This window comes from Mus caroli, unplaced genomic scaffold (assembly GCF_978045245.1).
Source record: "Mus caroli unplaced genomic scaffold, Mus_caroli_1 scaffold_14, whole genome shotgun sequence".
Taxonomy (NCBI): domain Eukaryota; kingdom Metazoa; phylum Chordata; class Mammalia; order Rodentia; family Muridae; genus Mus; species Mus caroli.
This window is the reverse complement of record NW_028227269.1, coordinates 2,980,880-3,000,896: the sequence shown is the minus strand read 5'-3', so window position 1 is coordinate 3,000,896 and position 20,017 is coordinate 2,980,880.

Below are 20,017 nucleotides of genomic sequence, written 5' to 3'. Positions count from 1 at the left end.
TCTTTAAAAAAAAAAAAAGAAGAAGAAGAAGACGACCATCTGCTTCAGTTATTAACTCGACTGCATGAACTGCACAGTTCCTTTGTGAAGATACATCTGAAGGCATGCATTTGTGGTGCCTCCTTGACATCCTTGGGAGATGTAGGGATGCAGGTGGATGTAGCATTAAATCCTGCAGATTGAAGTGCTAAAAGCAAATCCAGGCAATGACCCAGTGAGCACAAGAGTCATTTCCTGCTATGGCTCAAACTCAGTCCCACTCCCCACAAGGCTCAGTTTGGGCAGTGGCTGGTCCCTGATCTGCATGCCTAAAAATTCTATTTACATTTTACATCACTGTTGTGTCATAAGGGCAAGCTTTGATAACTGCAAAGTACTCAACTTCAGAATTCCCCCTCTGCAGTGAACAGTAAGTAGTTTACTTTTCAGTCAGCATGATTTTTTCAAGCTTTTATTCCACACCATCACTGTGTTAAGAAAGCTGTCAAGTTTTGGAATTTCATGGAGAAATGTGAAGTGGCCTTTGTGAGCTCCAGAGGAAACCTCAGAGGCCTGACATTCTGAATGTGATGGCTCTATTTACATATATATTGTCCTTCCAGGGAGAGGTTGTGGGTTTGGATTTGGGATTACTGTATATAGCAAGCTTTAGTTGACAGGCAGGGCTTGCCCTCCTTGTAAGTATGCATGCGTTCCCTCCCTCCCAATCTAATTCATTCATTCTTTCCTTTCTTCCCTCTCTCCCTCTCATTCATTCATTCTTTCCTTTTTCTAAGCCTCCCTCTCTTAATCATTCATTCATTCATTCCAAAAGAATGTATGACTTTCCCTTCAAGGTTGGGTTCCAATCCTATCATTACAGAAGATATCAGGAGTGAACCACAAAGCACTCAGAGAGAGCCTAGATGCATAGATAGGAAATATGGATTCTTAACAAATTGGATTCCCCCAAAACAAAAACCCAACTTAGAATCAAGTAAAGAAACTGTATGTATTCTTTTTCTGTGGTTCTTTAGGCCTAAACATAAGAAGTCAGCAACTTTTTAGTGTGCTCTCAAGAAAACCCACCTTGGTGGATTTCTGAGTTCAAGCCCAGCCTGGTCTATAGAGTGAGTTCCAGTATAGCCAGGGCTACACAGAGAAACCTTTCTCAATAAAAAAAAAAAAAAGGAAGGAAGGAAGGAAGGAAGGAAGGGAGAGAGAGAGAGAGAGAGAGAGAGAGAGAGAGAGAGAGAGAGAGAGAGAGAGAGAGAGAAGAAGAAGAAGAAGAAGAAGGAGGAGGAGGAGGAGGAGGAGGAGGAGGAGGAGGAGGAGGAGGAGGAGGAAAGAAGAAGAAGAAGGAAGGGAAGGAAAGGAAAGGAAAGGAAAGGAAAGGAAAGGAAAGGAAAGGAAAGCCAACTGCCCGCCTTTATTTGAATGCTAGATGTAGCCTGTGTTCTCTGCCTCCCTTCTCTTTGGTTTGAGTATTCTGGATTTGGCTTCACCTTATAATATTCTACCATATTTGTATGGGGAAGTTGTGCTAATCTTTACATTTATGTATGATGTCAATTGTTTGGTGTGACAAGAAAGAAGGAAAGTCTTGTCTTTCATGTGGACAAAAATATATGAATCATGACTATTGAAAACTAAACAGGGAAAAGGTATAAGCAAGGGAGAGAAAGAAGATGTTCCAAGTACAGGAAGTAGCATCTACACAGAATTTGGGTGACAGGTACTTTCTCCTCCTCATGCTCTGGGATTCCTCCTTCCTAAGATAAATCTTTTCCTCAGAGTTAAGGCTTTGGGCTATGTCCCCAGTGACAATGCTGACAATAAATACATGTTGCTTTCCTTTTGTGAAAGATAAAACCATGGCAACTTATAGGAACCCAAACTGGAATCTAGATAATTTGTTTGTAAAATAGGTATGAAATAGATATAAAAACCCCAACCCTCTGTGTGTGAGCATTGATATGGGAAAGAGACTCTAGGATAAGAGTGACCAAGCCAGTGGTGTACTCTAAGCTCAGGACTTTATAGCACAGACAGAAAAGTATAACCATGGTCATGGGTAATAAATAGTAAATGTGAGGTGCCTTAGGAGAGCAGTGGTCGGAGGGGTAATAGCAAATGAATTAGATGATTTGACAGGCAAGGCAAGAGAGAGGCTGTTAGGTATCCCAGGAAGAAGATACACTGTTAGGCAACACAAGGAGCCACAAGTGAGGTGTAAATCATGCAACAATGAGAATTATAAAGTACAAATTAGGGGTGAGTAGGAAAGGATTAGAGCCAGATGCTAGAGGACTAAACTATGCTTAGCTTTTAGTAGACAATAGGGAATCATTGAGGTTTTTTGAGGAAGCCAGTGACTTAAGACAAATCTATCAGAGTACTAACTCTACTGGTATGTAAGGAGCAGAGAGACCAAGATATCCTGGTATGCCACCATTGTCCGTGCATGATATAATGGGAGCAGGATGGGATCTGGCTTTGACATGGAGAAGAGGAACAAAGATGGAAAGCTGTTGGCGATTCATACTATGCATGTAGTGCTCAATTAAGATGTGTAAAGCTATGGGGTCTATGGAAAGATGCTGAGACATAGCAAGGAAATGAGTGTTTTTGACACTGCTTACTACACTAAGCAATTTGAAACAGTCCAGGGGATGTATGGTTGTACAGAGAATGTAAACAGTACTTACAAGCCACACACTCAAAGACCTGGGTGCATGGCTACCAAAACTACCTTGAAAGGCACTTGGCACCCACCTTCCTTTCCCTGAACCTAAACAGTTATCTCTTTTCCTCCACATGCCCCAAAGCAAATCTGTTGCGTTCTCAGAAGACCATAGGATGCTGGGTTATGGGTGGTTCATTCAGAACAGCCAGGCAAGCATGAGATGAAATACTAACTTATCTCAAACCTGAACCTGAACAGGAAAACATCATTTCTCAACTCCACAGGATTCCCTAGGAAAACAGACAGGGGGTGTTTTAGATCAGGATGGAAGGTAGTAGCATAGAACTACTTGAAGCCATGTCTGTACCTGGTCCTTCCTGGTACTTCTTATGGATATCTGGAGTCCTACTGATCACCTCAGAGAGAGAAAGTGATGCCTAAAATCTGTTATCTAGGAAGATGCTCTAAAAAACCCAATGTATCTATAAATATGTTGGTGGTGTTCTTCCTATAACTGTCTACTTGTTCTTTCTAGGGGCATAACTTCCTTGAATAGTGACTAACATGTTAAGGCAGCCAGATCAAGACTTTGGGTGGTCCTATCCCTTTACTCTGATTTTGCCCCGTACATAGGGAATCTGAGCAGGCCTGTTCTTGCCCTAAATTGTAGTGGCAGTAGGATGTAGCTTTCATGCAAAGAGCTAGTCTGCTGCAGGCCTAGATCCATGTGGTATCTTCCTAGATGCTTGCAAGATATGCAGCTTTATTGACCTCATAATGATTCATTAAAAATATTCTGAAATCAATGAGCCTGAGGATGCAAATAATCAAATAATAGAGAGGGCTTTATAAGTGCTTCTTTGCTCTGTGCTTCAAGTGATCATGAGACATTGGCCTTGAATGGTTTTTCAATTCCCCCAGCAGGCGTTTCTTCAGGATCTTGTTATAAGTAAACGGTGTCCTCTTTGAAGGCAAGCATGCAAGCAAAGCTTACACAGGTATCATCAGGAGCCATAAGTTCTTGAGTTCTTTTTCTTGCCTGTGTGTGAATGCCTGTGCACACTCATGTATGTCCATATACACACACACATGTGTATGCATTCACATTAATGTACATCTATGTGGAGGGTAGAACATCCTCAGGTGTCATTTGGTGGGCCCCTCCCACCTTGATTTTTAAAACAGAGTCTCTCACTATTTCTGGAGCTTATTGGTTTGGATAGATTGGCTGAGCATGAGTGCCATGTATCTGCATAGATCTATCTTTTCGGTGCTGGGGTTGTAAGCACATGCTCCAATATCTGCCCTTCCCATATGTGCGTGCTGGGGCTCCAGCTCAGTTCCTCAGACTTGCAAGGCATCCATTTTAACAACTGGCCCATATCTCCAAACTGATTGCCGGCTCTTTTCTGAAGATCCTACTAGGGTTTTGCCTTGTTTTAATTTAGCCGGCTCAAATAAGAGACTACATTAGTTTGCTTAGTTAGGAGTGACTCTTGTCACAATTAAGTCAGATCCAATCATTCTGAGATGCTGTAGTCTAAAATTGACGAGAAACTATGGCATATTTTACATATGATGCAGTGGACAAGCCAAAGAAGCTTTGAAACCTCTTAATAATGATCTACTTGAGTTACCGTCAACACAACAAGTCATTATTGCTATTAAATTAGTGCTTACTGTGTGCATTGTACTAATCTGAGTACCAGGAGATAAAAAGGCTGTCTACAGCAAATCTTTGTTTTCAAGATGAAGGCAAACATGCAGAAATTTAACATCATGCAAGGAAAGCAGACAGTGATGCAATAGCAGAGGGGGAGTGGAGTTTGAAGTAATATTAAGAAAACATATTATCAGATATCAAATAAGATGTATACTGTGTCACAGTGTAAACCACTGCTGTCCTAAATGCTTTAGATATGGCTGTGCAATTTCATCTTTTAACCCAATAAATTAAGTGTAATAATCTTCTTTCTAAAGATGAGAAAGTGTAGGCTCATGGCCATTATGTCCCTCATCCAAGGTACTTTTATGTTCTAGCTCCAAATAGCACGCTCATACTGACCGAACCATTTAGGTCCATACCTGATCAGCTGTAAATGGTATAGAATGTTCAGGTTGAGATGGCTCAGTGGTTAAGAGCACTGACTGCTTTTCCAAAGGTTGTGAGTTCAAATCCCAGCAACCACGTGATGGCTCACAACCATCTGTAATGAGATCTGATGCCCTCTTCTGAGGTGTCTGAAGACAGCTACAGTGTACTTATATATAATAACAAATAAATCTTTTTAAAAAAAAAAAGTGTTCAGGTTGGCTTCATATAGAAACAAAATACATCTTGAGAATTAAGCTAAGATCTACCTGTGCAGGAAGCAGGCATTCTAAGAAGCGTGGATGATATAATGACACTAGTTCTGAAGGCAGTCATATTCATGGAGAATAGATTAACCCTATGATTAATGTATAGTCCCTAGAGGCAAGCTCTCCAGACAGATCCTAACACTGCCACGTTCTCATTCTGTAACAAAAAAAAAATTTCTCTCACCTTTCTATAGTCCTGGGTTCTTACTGCACAGTGGTCATAAAAAAAATTGCATAATAGTAGCTTGGTAAATATTTATAAACCACTTAAAATAGCCCCTGCCCAATAGCGTCATATGAGGCTGTACAAGTGAGTCTGTAAGTTTAAGAGAATTAAGAGGCAGAGCTGGCTAAAAGGCTAAATGACATTCAGTTGCTTCACAGAATATACCTGTCGTCCCCTCCAAGAACCATCTCCTTGGCCTCTCTGTATAATCTTTGCTGGAGGATGGAGTCAGAGGACAGCCTCTGGTCAAATTGCATTAGGAACCATACCCAGTGCGATTGACATGAAAATAACCACACTTACATGCTGCCTGAATGGACAAAGCACTCTTGGGTTTAGTTAGTCATTTAGAAAAGAAAAGGGGTAAGGAGGAAAGGGGGAGTGCAGTCAGATGGCTCCCAACAGAACCAGCTGCAAAGAAAGCCTGTGGCAAGATCAGGAAGGAGGTACAGTGCAGATGTGGCTCTCTGGGAGTGAGGGAATGAGTCCAGAGGGTCAGGCGCCTTCACTAGTTCATTAGCCTTATCTAAGTTTCAAAGAGAGAGTCCCAAATCCCACCAGGTGACTCACTGCTTAAAACAAAACCTGACACATTAATATCCTAGTTTCCCAAAAGGATCCTGGAAGCCCTGTAGTTATACCAATGGAGGGTGATTGATACCCAGGTGAGTGCTGCCAAGGCCCTGGCTGGGAAAACAGCTAGGCAAGGGAATAATTAAGAATGCAATGGCTTTCTGGATTCTTGAGTCTCTCAATTAAGTTAGAATGCACATTAAGAGTCTTGGGCCCCCCAGCTGTGCGCCTGGCTAACCTGTCTGCCACCAGGTACCTATGGGTTGTGGATTTCATCTGTTACTACCAGAGTCCTTACTCTTGGGAACCCAGCAGGCTTTGCAAAGTGCACCAGAGACCTCTCTCTCCAAACTCACTGTCTTCAACCTGAGGAGATCTGAAACTAAAGCTGCTCCACTTTTTGTGGGAGGATTTACTTATGGGATGGATCGCAATATCCTATTGAGATAAGAAGAAAACAAAACAAAACAAAACACAACTCATACTCTGCATCGAGAAACAACAACATCTACATTTTGAAAAAATGGCCTCCGTCATGGGAACATCATGAGTGAGGTTTGCTCATAGACTTCCTGCTCTCCTCACAGATGCCGTCATAGCCCAGAGGTGTTAGAGAGAGCATATATCCCAGGCAGGCTCTCTGCAAATGGACTGACCACAGCGTGCACCCAGGGCTCTATGAAATTAGAAAACTAAACTTTGAATGCTCCTGAGTTTTTTATCACAGGGTGCCTTCAATTTAGAGGTCAAAGAGCTCTTATTTCCAACTTCCAAGTCCAGCAGTGTATTAATCTGTTCAAGCTAATTACCAGAACAAATCAGCCTTAATTTTCTGATTTAACATGGTGAAAGTTTCTTTCTTACTCTTATCTGAGTCCCATGTGGCTACTTGCTAGGGGCCTCTGCTCCACACTGTCAGTAAAGATCCAAACTCCACATACATCGTGGACCCTATAATCTCCAAAGGCCCCAGCGTTTTATATTTGTTCATCCTTTTCTACAACTAGAAAATAAGAAAAAAAAAAAAAGATGAAGGTTTTATGAGCTGAGACTGGAAGCTACACATGCCTCTCTCATTCGTTTTCTATTGTCACATGATCCTTTCTATAGATAGACTGCATGTTCAGAGAAAGAATGGAAGTAATGGGGTCTATCTCTGTGATTGTGAGGAAATGGGATTAATAGGACCACAACTGTGGAAGCTTTACAGAGATAGTGACATCTGAGTTCCCAGAGGATGGATGTCCATGCAAACTCCCCCATCTCTCAAGTCGGAAGTAACCTCAAGGTCTTTTCAGTTCCTATCTCACTGCTCAGCAAAACACAGAGCTAAGTGCACAGTAATTGCCTAGAAAACAGTCGGTGGTTGATCTTAAATGGGATCTGCAGAAAACCTTAGTGGACAGGGAGGCTCAGGGTGGAAGCTGAATCCAACATCCAGAGCTGGAATGATGCCTCCTGAGTGGATGCAGAGGGATGTACAAAGGGTACCTATAGCTCTAATGAGAAAAAGAGGGTACAAGAATGTGCCAAGGGCATTGTAACTATTGTGTATTGCAAGTATCAGCTGTATAATACATTTTTTACATCTGGAGGACATGTTTTTGAAAATCATATGCATTTGACAGTTACATCATTAGGATTCACTAAGCAAGACATCCTTAAACTAAATAATCTGGAATGCACATAAATACTCATTGAAATTTATCTCAATGTTGCTTTCTTTATATACTGTTAAATGGTCTCTCATTCTGCTATAAAAAATAGTATAACATCCTTCATGACAAATCTGTGGTTTTGCCATTTTCAATGGTATATCTAGGCTAGAGACTTCTACCTGCCATGGCCTTCAGAGCTCATGTCATGCATTCCCATTTCCCCCAGGAAAGATCTAGCTAATGACAGGAATGATATGTTTTATTTCTAGGGCCCCAGTAGAGGATAAAAGGTAGAATATCACAGATGGAAGAGGCCATGGCTGCTGAGACTCTCCAAGCAGAGACTACTGCTTCCTTACATTACAGCAAGTAATAATAGGGGGCAGCCATGGCAGCGCCTTCTTCTAGAGGTTTCTCTTTTGAGACCCCAGCCCTTGCAGCAGCAAATGCGCTAATCGTCAAGGACTATCAGCTGAAGTGATAAAGATTGTTGTCACTCAAACCACAGAGATGCGCACTTCCGGAGGATGCAGAGGCACGAGCAGGGTTGACGACGCTCTTCTTCCTGCTGTCTCATAGCCCCCATCTTGTTCCTTGTGTAGCATCTTCAGGAAGAGAGCTAAGAACACTCTGGTGACTCCTGTCTTACAAGGACACAGGTCCTTAAAAACTAGGACCCATCCTTATACTCCTATTTAATCTTATTACCTCGTTTAAAACTGTTGTTTTCAAACATCAGTTGGGAATTAGGCCTTCAAAGCATGGATGTAGGGAGACATAGATCAGTCCTTGACTTCAGAGGAATGTTCCTCATGCAACTGTGGAGGAGAGAACTGTGGGCTGGCCCTGCTAAGCAAGTCTACTCCTTTATCAAGTGCTGGTCAGAAACTGAGACCTGCATGCTGCCTCTCAGCTGTCATCTCCAGCTTGGTCCCTCTGTCCCCCTTGTCCCTGTTGTAACCCCAGCCCTTTGCCTGTGCCAAATCAGTCTTTTGTGGTAAGCCAAAGGTAACCATTCAGAATAGCTTTGGTGCCAGCTTACACCTTCGGTTTTTAGCTTTGTCAAGGCTCTAACTCTAGAAAATAGGTTGACAGCATCAAACTCAGCCTGCTTCATGAGTAAAGGCACATTTTATCTTTCTCTTCTCCCTTACCTCCCCTTGCCCCTTTCTCCTTTGCATGTTAGACCCATTCCTCCATTCTCATAGACCCTCTATCTTCATGCCAAATGCATAATATGTTAAATATATATGTGCATGTTTAATATATATGCATTTGTTTAAATATAGATTTAATATATGAGAGAAAACATGCAACCTTGCCTTTCTAAGTCCATCTTATTCACTTAACATGATCATCTCCAATTCTACCCACTTTCATGTAAATGACACAATTTTTCTCATTACAGCTAAATAAAACTCTGTTGTGATATGTAATATATTTACTTCATCCATTCTGCTATTGATGTTTCTTTAGGCTGGGTTTGTACCCTGGGTGTTGTGATTCAATCTCACTCTTCCCCAGATCTCATAGCTCATTTCTTCGTTCAGCATATATTTGCAGATGCTGCCTGCCTCTCCTGCTTCAAGAGGAGCATGACTGGCTTTTGCTGGGGCCAGCCATGCAGGAGGCAGCCTGGTTTCTGATCTCCTGAGGAATGTGGAGCCCATGTTATTACCATCACAGATGGATTTCCAGGATCTGAGATCAATCTGCCACTGTTGAGTGGGACTCAGAGAAGGAGGTGGCTCAAAGCAGAGCGCCAGCCTTCTGTTTCCTGTGCCACTATTGATTCTGTGCAGTTCTGGGAAAGCTGCAGCTGCTGTTCTAGCCTCCACCCCCTCTTCTGTTGATTGGACAGGAGACTAAATGGCATCTCCATCTCCCTCACACCCAGTGTGCCATGCCACGCTGACCTATTCTAAAAAGCTTTGTCTTTTTCCTTCACCAATGACACTGAGGAACATCCAATCCAGAGGGCTTCTTGGGCTCTTCCCAGATTCCAAGAGAACCTCCTAATCACACTGGCTTCTCGAGATTTCCCTGGGCAGACCCGTGACCCACGCACCTCCCTGTCAAGGTCCTGTCTCATTTTCCAGGTCCAAGAAGATGAATGTTCAGCATTTGCACCAAGGGAATGGAGTATTTCTTCAAGGAAGTTAATAAGATTGTATATTTTAGCCTCAGGGCACCAGAGAAGGGAAAGAAAAATTCCCTGAAACAACATGTCTCTTGTTTAATAAAGTTTTATTATTATTATATATGAGTGTGTGGGAAAGAGAAATCTATATCTGTTCCTCACCATCACAGCTTTATTGGTTCTGAGCTTAAAAAATCAGTTTGGTGACTAACAGAATAAAGAAACCGACTGACCGGTGATTTTTAATATTTGGCTCTTCCAGGAAGCAATCTAATAGAGTAAGGGCTTATTGGAAAGTGTAGATGATATGAAATAAGTTACACAGAGGGGTGGGCTATGCTGGCTCACACCTTGGGAGGACAGCAGATGTCACAGGAGACTGCTTTGTGCTAGCTAGTCCAGCTCACTGAACACTCCAGCCTTGGGAAACAAAGAGATGCCAGAATGTTACTTGTCATACATTTCTCCCCCTAAAGCTTTGCTTTATGTAAAATTTAAATTCACCAGCTGAAAACATCAGTTATCACCCACCATTGGTACAGTATTTTCCTCTCTGCTCTCTCTGCTCCTTTTTCTCCTTTGCAGTTGAGTGTACATGCTCTCTGTCCCTCTGCCTCTGTCCCTCTGTCCCTTTGCCCCTCTGCCCCTGTGTCCCTGTCTCTCTCAGTTTTATGTGTCTTCTCTCTCTCTCTCTCTCTCTCTCTCTCTCTCTCTCTCTCTCTCTCTCTCCTTCCCATGTATGTGTCTGTGTGTGAGTGTGTCTGTCTATCTGGCTGGCTCTCTGTGTGTCTCTGTTTCTCTGTGTACGTCTCTGTCTCTCTCTGTGTGTGTGCATGTATGTGCATATGTGTCTGTGTATTTGTGTGTATACATGTATATATCAAAGTCATGTGTCCTGTTTCATAGCTGAGAGCTCAGCTGGTAAACCCTGATCCCTCTCGGAGCCAACCAAGCAAGTGATCTAAACATCTTCCTATCATTCCAAGGATTCCACAAGATGTCAGGAAGAATTGTTTCAGGTTTAGGAATGTTGGTCAGTGTCTCCTTAGAAACAAAAAGTGATTTCTGAAGCCTACACTTACAGCTCAGACTCTTTCCCCTCTATTTCTTGACTTCTTTTGCATACTAAGTGTTTTAGTTAAAGTCACTATTGCTGTGATAAAACATATAACTAAATAAACTTGTGGGGAAAGTTTTCTTTTACTTACAGCTCTATACAACAGTTCATTATCAAAAGCAGTGAGGGCAGGAACTCAAGCAAGGCAGAAACCTATAGGCAGGAGCTGATACAGAGGCCATGGTGGAGCGCTGCTTACTGTCTTGCTCCATATCACTTGCTCAGCCTGCTTTCTTATAGAACTCAGAACCACCTACCCAGAGATGGCACCACCCACTATGGACTGGGCTCTACCCATTAATCACTAAGAAAATGCCCTATAGCTGGATATTAAGGAGGCATTTTCTCAACTGAGGCTCTCTTCTCTCTGATGACTCTAGCCTGTGCCAAATTGACATAAAACTAGCCAGGACACTATGTATACCAACAGATACCAGAAACCCCAGATTAGATGAAAACACATTAATTTGAAATTAGATTTTTCAGAGTACAGTAGAAGAGACGACTGATTTTAGATATTAAAGTAATACTTTGTGGTTTGGTGGCATGAGCAGACCTAAACTGAGTAATACTTTGTGGTTTGGTGGCCTGAGCTAAACCTGGGAGAAGGGGAATAATGACAATGTGGGCTGTGAGTGATGCTGGTATAACATGGTATGTGGGATAAGGGGACAGGACCTGTGAAAGAGAAGCACCAGAGCTCAAGCCATGGAGTAGGCAACTGTGGTCTTGCTATCTTCTGTTCCATTTGTGCTATGCCCAGTTCTGAAGTACCTGAAGTGATGGGTAGCTTGGGTCCCCTCCTTTGATTCACCTTCTATCAGCAATGAGGTGCACATGAGACACATCCACACAAGCCATGGAGGCACAAGTCTGTAATGATGTGATTACACACATCAAATACAGAAATTTGATACTGCTTTGGATAAAGGTTCCCCTGTACATCTGAGATTGCCCAACAGTTCAAGGCTAGAGACAACAGTCTTCCATCGGTCTCCATAGAGTCAGCTACCTTGCATTCTTTATTCTCTGGGGGAAAGGAGCGATAACTAAACACTAAAAACACAGTCCTGGTAACTGAAGTCAAAAGAGGGTTTTTTAAAGCTGAATGGCTGTCCATTTGGCTTGACTGTCAAAGACCCCAGTTCCACTTCTCAGAAAAAGAGCTAGTATTAAGTCAGAGGCATATTGGAAGGTATGCTAAGCCTATCTGTAGGAAATATAGGACTGAATGGCTGGTGAAAACAACGTTAGAAATACCTTGTCATTTAGCAGAGATGAGTAATCTCTCTGATGGGTGGGACATTTGGGCCAAGACTTAGGCTTGATCCTCTGAGGGAGGATGTCTTGCTTTCCTCTACCTTTCCCCTGCCAGGAAACTGAATAAAGTGAGCATCAGTACAGTGGAGGTCGCCATGTCCATGTCTGCTTCCAGAGCCTGGGTCCTCTGTCCTAGGGTTATTCATCTCGGGGAAAGCCATTGAAAGACTCAACCCTTCTAATTCCATTGCATTGAGTTTTCATTATACTTTAAACACTGTCATGGATAGGATTAATGAGCAGAGGCCTGTTGGATATTCAGCCAGAATTCTCAGAACTCCAAAGGTCTTGACTCTGAGAGCTTGGGACTACTTGTCACTTAAATGATCCATAATTTTGTTTCTGATTAGTACTGGGTAATAAGTAGTCCCAGCTGCTGCTCTGGGGACTCTTTGGCCTTCTGCTTGGCCATGAACTTGTTTGGCTTACTCTGCCTTGTATCTTATTGGCACAATCCAAGCCCACTGGGTCCTTCTAAGGTGGTAGCTCATGACTCCAAATGACATACGCAACTTTGGAGACAATCTAATTTTCAGGCCCATCTTCATAAGATAGAAAATAGTTCACCAGAAAAATCCTTTAGCCCCCAAACTTTCCCCCTATATTCCCGCTGCCTAGAATTTTATTACTAGCACTTGACTCCTTGGGGATTAAAAGGCATTTTAGTCTTTTAAAGTCCTTTATTAAAATGCAAAGACATCTAGGAAGGTTGAAACCTTATATTACCAACAAGAATTTGCAGTCATTGAGGGCAGGAAATACAACTTAAATGCCTTCTCTTATATATTAAATTCTTAGCTGCCCATGACTCCTAGAAGGTTAAGTCATTCTATACAATCAGGGCGCTTAGCTTGCTGAAGGCTTAGCTTTTGTAAATCTAATTTGAGCAACAAGAAATATTTTGGATTAAGGCCTCATCTAAAATGTTCTCTCTGTTCTGCCTTCTTAAATGCAATCTGTGAAATGCAATAAAACACTTTCTTAATGAATAACTGTCATTATTATGAGCTGTCCCTGTTATCCTTCACTCTTTCCCCATCCATTACTGCAGACAGGGCTCTTTGCCCCTTCTATAGTGGTTCTTGCCTTTGCTTTTAGGCTTTGGTATGCTCCAGACTGACACTATCTCTCCTTGTTCACACCAAAGTGCTAACTTTAAGCATTGTTTCTCTCTTCTAACACATTTGTATAATCTCTGTTGGTGGGAAATAACATGTTAAGTTTGAGGGCTGAAGTGTCTGTGACTAAAACAAAAATAGATTGACTTTTAATGAGAAGTTTTCCTATGGATAGCTGTAACAATCTTATTATTCTCCTAGGACATAGGTGCTGCATGTGGTGTGCATGCTTTTAATCCCAGAACTGGGGAAGTAGTGACAAGAGGATCTCTCTGACTTCCAGGTCAGTGTGGTCAATGTAGCAAGTTCTAGGCCATCTAGTGCTACCTAATGAGAACCTGTCTCAAAATAGCAATATAAGATATTTCTACTTTCTTCTGATTCTCAGCTGTTATTTGGATAAGTGAGATAGTCACATAACAGGGAGGGTTAGTTTTTGTTGTTGTTGCTGTTTTTGTTTTTGTTTTTTGTTTGTTGTCTAAAGATAACCTGAAGCCAAGAAGGCCTATTCTAAAGTATAAAGTAATTAGTATCAGTTGGCAGTCTTTGAGCTCAATATCTGTCTAATCTGTAAAACATTTTCTCAAAATCAATCATTGCCCAAACTGGGGCAATTCTAAAACTGAAAGAATATGCTATCAATAATTACTTCAAGACCATATAAACAGAACAATAGTTGACAAATCAGGACCTGTGATTCCTCTTATTTCAAGAAAAACCATAAACAACATCAGCTGATACACAGACATGAAACTGTAGTGGGCTCTGATACTCACAGCAGCAATCAGATGTGTTTGTTGGACACCTTCTCCAATTGTTAAACTAACAGGTTATGAACAATTGGACAAGTTACATAAGCAATACTAACATATTACTATTCCTTTCATAATCAATATGTATTCCATCTGCTTACAAATACCACTAATTTGGGGATTTGATAAATGAAACATAATAGTGGATTGATTTTTCTTAGAATATCACTATCATGGTATATGAGCTCTTGGGCTGAACTATTACAATCATTAAATCAGAGAGTGAGTATGCAATATTTAGTCTAATACATACAACATAATATAATCAATGTTAGCTAAGGAAAATGCTTGTATACCTCTCAGCACGCACGTGCACGCGCACACACACACACAAACACTAACTCCACTTGAAAACTAAACCACAATCTAACAGTGTGTGTGTATCAGACAGCCTTTGGACCACATAGCCTACTTCTAATAATTTGTCCTGTGGATAAGCATTTTCCCCATAATGTTGCATGTAAAAGTGAAATAATAGAGTAACCTAAGTCCACGAACTGGGGATTCACAGAAAGAAAAATGGGGATTTTTTATAATAAAATATGAAATACAGGTAAAAAATATATGAAGCAAGGTTTTATTGATATAAATAAGTCAATGATATCAAATGAAAATGCAAACTACAAAGCATTATTTTGACAAATCATACTAATAGAATTAAATCATAAGAAATAACATGTAGCTGTAGTAGATTGATCCACTCTAACCTTCCTGGCACTGGCAGTGGCATGAGTTCTTCACCACCTTTTTCAATGCTCTGAATTCTTGAATGAAAGACACACACACACACACACACACACACACACACACACATAGCCTTATATTGAATATGCCTTAATCAGCTCAATGGCTGGGCTCCCAAACCTCCATGTTGCTAACGTCTCCCCTCTCCTCCTACTCCTGAATTACTTTCTAAAATCTATATTTCATCTTTTCTACCCCAGACCCAATGGTGAGGGAGGGGATGGGGCCATCTGCCCTGGCTCTTACATGATTGGCCTCTCTTCCTGCAGCTCTCATGTCTGGTTCTTGTTCCTCCTTCTGCATGGGAATTCTGCTTCCTCTTTTCTTCCCCTTCCTGTGTTTCTTGCCCAGGAATCTTAAAAGTCATAACTCTGTCTCCCTGCCCAACCATTTGCTTTTGGCAATTTTATTTACCAAGCAAAGCCAACTGGGGTCAGGGACCTTCAGTGTACTACATGCAAATTTCTGTGTAATTTGAGGAACCCAATTAACATTATACAAGCAATAAACCAAATGCACAAGAATAACAGGTATCAAAAATATCATCTATATACATATATATATGTTTATATGTAACAGAATTTTTGTTATTAGATATTTTAAAGGTATGTACTAAAACATTTTAGTTATTATGTCCTAACTGCAGGGTAACTGTTCATTTTATTATCTTAATTTGAAAGTGACTATCAGCTGAAACCACAGCTACCCTGAGTGACTCTTTGTCTCTCTGGGAAGTGCTCATTGACCTTGCTCCTGATGCTCTAATTTCCTATATATACAACCTCCACAACATAGTTTCCTTTTTTACATATCAGTCTTATCAACACAGCTCCATGAATTGTCTTCAAGCATCTTTGACTTTCCCTTATTTGCCCTGTTGCTCCCTGAACATTGAATGAAGAGTTGAGTAAACAAATGGGTCTCGTGGCTCCTAGATGGTTCATTAAAGGGTTCCACTAACACAAACCAGACTTGAGTGTGTAGAGAGACAACAAAGGTAAAGAAGATTCTCACCTGGCCCTTCGATATCAGACTACAACACAAAGCTCGGTAGTTTGGATCTACTGAGGGGTTTCCGCTCACATACAACAAGAGATCAATATTCCCTTGTTCAAAGGAGAATACAAGATTGGATGGATGACAGAAAACAGAACAAATTATAACAAGACTGGTTTTGTCCTAAGCAGAGGATTTAGCAAAGGGTGATACTAAGCCCTGAGAAATGTCCTGAAGTCAGAAAACAGAAGCAAGAGACGTTTAGACATCGTATAACCTGCCCTTTTCATTTCACAGATTGAATCCCCATGTGGAAAGTGATTTTCCAAAGACACACTGACATCTGGGTTGGAACTGAGAGGTTTTATCATACAGCTTGGGACTGCTTCTTTATCAGTAGTCTTCCCAGGGATGCAGCCTACAATTTCTAGTATATTCATATGCCCAAGTTTCATAGTTAGGTAATAGACCACCAGTGAGGCTGGGATATTCATTATCTCAGTTACTTTTCTGTTGCTTTGATGAGACATCATGACCAAGGCAGCTTATAGAAGTAGAATTGATTGAAGTTTACAGTTTTAGAAGGTGAGTCCATGACCACTATGCTAGAGAGCATAGCAACCCACAGGCATACACAGCCCTAGAGTAGTAGCCAAGAGCCTACATCTTGATCCACAAAATTGAAGCAGAGAGAGCTAACTAGGAAGAGAGTGGGCTTCTGAATGCCACACCTGATGATACTTCCAAAATGATTCCTCCAACTGGTGGCCAAGTATTCAAGTGTATAGCCCTATGGGGGCCATTCTCATTCAAACTATCACACTCCCTATTCATCTGCTTTTCTTTTTTCCCCATATTCCATCCACTCTAGATGCTGTGTGAACTCACTGCTTCCTAGAGCAGCTACCTTCTCCCAGAAACATATGTGTCTCTAGAGACTTGGCTACCCTGGGTATTGGCTCACACTAACTCTTGTTTTGTTCTGTTCAATAAAAGCATAGCTTGCAACAGGCAACAAATGTTTTCCTATTCTTGAATAATTGAAAGGCTGGGTCCCAAGTCCCAGCAGGCTAGGAACTGGTGAGAAATAGAGAAGCAGGGGCTTCAGCCAGTCAGTTTAGGAAACTCTATAGGGAAACCTCATCTCTTGCTGTCTGTCCATAGAGCTCATAATCATATAGGATATAAGAGGTAGAATATTGTAAAACTATATCCATCTACTATTCCAAGGCAAACTTGTATTTCTGCCAGAAAATTAAGCTATATGGCTAAAGCAATAAAAATGTGGACCCTTGTTCTTTGTCTTTAGGCCAGGGCTTAATGATCAAAGAAAATTTAAAAGTGACTCAAACTAGTACCTTCATATTGGTTTTCTCAACTGTATTTGGTTGATTTCATATTTTAATGAATTTCTTAAGTTTGTAAACAGAGTAATGGGTTTCATCAGTTTGTTCTCATCTGTTCCCCTCCCCACAAAGTCCCTTCCATACCTTTGTATTCTTTCAGGAAGATAGCTGTTTAAGAGTAAGTCCACCGCTCAGTTTATAAGTGAGAACTGAACAAACACAACCTTCAGATATTTATGTTTTCCTTTTCCAGGTCAGTTGAAGAAAACCAAAGCTATACTAACATTACTTCTATCCTTTTTGATGCCTGTTGTTCTGAAAAGAAATAATGACCAAAATCTAATTGGCAAAGGGAAGGGCTTCTTTCAGTTTATGTATCTAGCTAGCAATTCATCACAGAGGGAAGACAGGGAGCTCAAAGCAGGGACTTAGAAGCATGAACTGAAACAGAGGCCATGGAAGAATTCCACTTACTGGTTTGCACCCCTCACCCCATAGCTTTTTCAGTTTACCTTCACAACCCATGACCACCTGCCCAATGGTGACACTGCCCACAGTTATCAGAGCACTTCTACCTCAATTATGAATCAAGAAAATGCCCCATGGGCTTGTCTATAGACCAATCTGATAGGAGGTCATATTCTCAATCAAGGTTCCCTCTTCCCAGGCCACCATAACTTCTATCAAGGTGTCAGAATGAGCACAACTTCACATCCTGTGAAGGAAGTCTTCTTGCTTTTTGAGACCACTCCATAAGCAAGCATAGACCTGCTTTACCTAGGACAACCAGGGTGAAAAAGTACAGAAATTAGGCCTAGGACTTTTGTTTACCATTCTAGGAATGTGTTGCCTACTAGGGTTGCTCCTTCAGACTTTCTCCCCTGCTTTGCAGGCTCTAACTACATCCATTGTGCAAGCTTCAAATACAATCATATCATTCCACCATTTAAAACTTCTTTGTCACCACACCTGGGGATCCATCCCAGAATCAGCCTCCAAACAGTGACACCATTGCATACACCAGCAAGATTTTGCTGAAAGGACCCTGATATAGCTGTCTCTTGTGAGACAATGCCGGGGCCTAGCAAACACAGAAGTGGATACTCACAGTCAGCTACTGGATGGAATACAGGGCCCCCAATGGAGGAACTAGAGAAAGTACCCTAGGAGCTAAAAGGGTCTGCAACCCCATAGGTGGAACAACAATATGAACTAATGAGTACCCCTGAAGCTCGTGTCTCTAGCTGCATATGTAGCAGAAGATGGCCTAGTTGGCCATCATTGGGAAGAGAGTCCCCTTGGTCTTGCAAACTTTATATGCCTCAGTACAGGGGAACACCAGGGCCAAGAAGTGAGAGTGGGTGGGTAGAGATGTTGGGGGGGGGGGTATCGGGGACTTTTGGGATAGCATTTGAAATGTAAATGAAGAAAATACCTAATTAAAAAAAACTTTCTTTGTCAATAATTTTCCATAACCCTTAAAGAAACAAACCTCAGCCTTCTACACTTGGCCATTCCTCTGAGTCTCTCTTATTTCCTATACTGTTCTCACTTAGTGTGACCACAACCCTAGCCATTTGGAAAACTAGAGGTCTCTGTGGCTATAGATGCCTCTTGAAATATTGGGGTGAGTTCCTCAATAACCTTCAAAGCTTTGGTAAAAATAATTTTTTCAGGAAGTTCCTTGTTTCTTCCCCAAGGAAATAAACATTCCATGATATACATTTCCACTTCCCTTTGCATCTCCCCAGCGATTGCTCCATTATATCAGGGTTATATGAGCCAGAACCTTTTATGATGTCCAATTCAGAGCATGGTTTATTTAACTATTTACTATATTATCAAGTAAATAAATGGTTGTAGACAACACAACAGATGAATCAAATCCAGACCACTAAAAAGTCTTTACTACTTTTTTGCCCCAGGGATGAGTGTTTCTTTCATATTTGTTATATGCCAGATTTGGTTTAAGGCACAGAAAACACAACATTGAGGCAATGAGAAAAACAGGGTGAACAGGGTGAAATGCACCAAGTTAAAGGAAACCTATAATGAAGAAATCCATCAACCTAAACACACACATACACTATACATACACATACTCATATCATATACATATATATATATGTGTGTATATATATATATATATATATATATATATATATATATATATATATATATATATTACAGGAAATAAATCTTTAAAAGTAAGTGCTGGCCACAGGAAGCTAAAACTAAATCTCATGATAAGAGCCCCACTGATATTTATATTCTGCCAAATTTCCTTTTCCTTTTTACCCAAGTTCCTTAATGGTGCACACTTAATTAGCTTTCTATTTTAATGCTATTTTGGCTGGTTCTAGTCTATGTGGGTCAGGTATCATCAACTTATTTCCTTTGGTTAAATTCCTAAATGGAAAATTATTTAATCAAAATGTACATTTTTTTAAAGATTTCATGATGTACTTCCATTCTGGCATCTCAAATGATTTTAGAAATTAAAAGACCGTTTCAGTGAAAATGAGTATGCTACTTTTTCATGTCATCAGCAGGACTGAAAACATGTGACATGTTGGGGTTTTTTTCATTGCCAGTTTAGTAGACATGATAAAGGTATGTGAACTAAGTTTCCAGTGGGGACCAGAAAGCTACACAAATTTTAAATTTTGCAAGACTAATTCACTAATTAGAATATCATGATTATGGAGAATTGGAATGTTGTAAATAAAGATCTAATATTATCCAGAGCTTTCTTTAGTCCCTTAGTAGTAACTATTCGCATCTCTATGTCTGACCTAATGATCTTTCAACTATCAGGTAAAAGCTTTAGAATGTATTATTTAATAAATAACTATATTCTACCAATCCCAAGGCTAAGAATCTAATCAGATAACCTTAAAAATCAATGAGAGAGCCTTTCTTCCTGCTTTGCTGTAGCCCA